Here is a 2765-nt window from a genome sequence, read left to right as displayed (position 1 = left end):
ATGAGGACCTAATGCCGGGGACTTAAGTGGAGAGGAAATGTTTTGAGAATGATGAGGGCAATGAACGTACAAATGCGCTTTACACAATTGATGTGTGTATGGATTGTGATAAGAGTTGTATGAGCCCCTAATAAAATGATTTAAAGGGGGAAAAAAGGCCAGATAGTACATATAAAGAAAAAAAAAAAGGGTTCTTGTCCCCTAATAAAACGATTAAAAAAAACAACTATTGGTTTTGGGAGAGGATGAAGGACAGAGAAAAACAATATATAAAGACTGATATTCTTTGTGTTAATGGAGATTTGTTGATGTATCGCTTGTGTCTAGAACAGTGGTGGCACATAATAACCCACTGCTATATCAAATCAATTAAGTGTCCCGGTGGCATAGAGGTTATGCATTGGGCTGCTAAGGGCACAGTTGGTGGTTCAAACCACGGGCCACTCCTTGAGAGGACACAGCTTTCTGTTCCCATAAAGATCTACAGCTTCAGGAACCCACAGGGCCACTTTGAATTGGAGTTGGCTCAATGGCAGTGAAGTTTTGTGTTCTTTTGAGTACTGAGTTTATCCCACCTCATAGCAACCCCACATAGGGGCTTCAGTTTCCAAGGTGGTACCGTACATTTCTATGGAATCAAGAAAGCTTCAGTTTTTTCTTATGGGGCGGCTCCAGGGTTTGAACCACCAACTTTCAGATGAACAGTCCAAGGCATATAATAGGCACTCAAGAAATATTCGTGAATAAAATTAATATTCAATTACTAAAAAAAAATGTGATAGCTGACTTTTGTATAACTTAGTAGCATTCAATTTGATTACAAACTCTTCTACAGCTCAATTTGTAACATTAAATAACCTAGATTCCTAAAGTTAGTTTTTAAACTCAAAATGGATGTCGCTTAAGGGAAAAAAAAGAAATACTCCTTAGATCATAGATTACTTCACACACCGTGATCTTTTGGAAATACTGTGTACTAGACAGTAAAAATAATGTCCTTTTGATAGTTACTTTGATTTATAAATAATTAAGTGTAGTACAATATTTTTCTAATTTATTTTATTTTTTACTTATAAATATAGAGGCTCAAGAAAAATCCTCATAACATGATGGTAATAATTAGGGAAATAGCTAAAGTTTCACTTCTGGGCTACCCCTAAAGAAACATTAATAGTTTCCGTTGATTTAGAGTCAAAGACTACCTGGTCTTTGGACTAGACAAAGATGGAAAGCCATTTAAGGGAACCAACATGAATTCTATCTGGGTAAGAATTACCTGAGCTAATAACAATGAGAAACAGACAAGAAATAAATAGGAAATGTCTCCACATTAAAGAGAAATTGGAACACGTTAAATGGGATTTCTACCACACTGTTATCATCTTCTCAACCTTGTGATTCCTTCATTCATGGACCATGCAGACCAGGGGATGCAATGTGCTCTGAGCATGAGAATGGTAGCAGATTTTTGCTGTAAGAAAAAAGGAGGATGTCTAGATAGTCAGAAATTGCCACACAGTTGACTGTCAAAGGAATAAACCAAAATAGCAACACAATCTGTATGCTGCTTGGGGCCTGTCTGTCTGAGCAAGTGCTTTGATATGCTGGCAAAGAGTGCACATGAGAGACACCTGGTAAATATTTGGTACATGAAGCTGTGTCTATCGTGGTTAGAAAAAGACATTGTCCATTAATATTCATACATTTGAAATATGCCATTTTAAAGTATTTCAATGACCATCTGTATTAGAAGGTGTAGCATAATTCATGAGGGAGGCTACCTTAAAATTCAACCATGTTTACTCTGGGGTCAAGACATTTTAGAAGAAGTGACAGAGCTGTTCTACCTCGGAGATGAGAATGTACATGCAAGGAAACCCCTGCGAGAGGACTCCATCTTCCAGGAAAGGGGTGTAGAGTGGCCCAAATAGACATATGCGGGGATTGGTGAGTTTTGTGTTAGTAAGTTTTACTGTCAAGCAAAGGAGATCTGCAGGACACTTGCCCAAGATCCCCATGATACATCAAGAGAGTCAGGTGTTAAAAACTAAAACACCCACTTTGGACTTCTTTAGCCTCACCCTCCTGTTTCAGAAGTGTTCTCCCTTGTAATAGTGGAATGTTTTACCAACAACCGCAGACTGCTATCTGCAGTAGACACATTTGGCATCAATTTGGATGTTGTATGTTTATAGCATTGTGACCACAGTGAGTCACAGCAGGGAAGAACGGATGCCCCGGAGTTGCTACGAAGGTAAGTTCCCTGAGAAAAATGTGGTAGGACATTAAGTGGGTCCTTGAATTCTGACAGAATTGGCATAGATAGAAACATTCCTTATTCTTACACTTAGGGAATGCAAGTCATGTGTATAACATATTATACACACCAAAATGTGAGTGTCAATTTTAAAAAGGTGACTTAAAAAGAGAGCAAAATCAACAACCAAGAAATTAAAAAAATAGCTTATTGAGAATTTTTTATATATACTTATTTTGCTTGAGTTGAGACTATACACAGCAAAACTTGCAATACAACCAAATTGTATGTGTACAATTTACTGCTATTGAAAACATTCTAAAAGTTGTGAAACAATTCTAATGCTTCTAACATTCTTTCCCTGCTTCTGTAAGCCTAATGCTCTAAGTTCCTATCCATCCAGTGGCTGTTGTCACTCTGATTCCATATAGGTAATTCTTAAAAGGATGTAATGCTCATTAAAGGCATGGTAATGAATCTCTTCTTCACCTGGGGCAACAGATGAAGG

This window comes from Echinops telfairi, unplaced genomic scaffold (assembly GCF_000313985.2).
Source record: "Echinops telfairi isolate 266 unplaced genomic scaffold, ASM31398v2 ScPeMD7_3533;HRSCAF=4204_1, whole genome shotgun sequence".
In the NCBI taxonomy this organism is placed as follows: domain Eukaryota; kingdom Metazoa; phylum Chordata; class Mammalia; order Afrosoricida; family Tenrecidae; genus Echinops; species Echinops telfairi.
Note: the sequence above shows the minus strand (reverse complement) of the source record.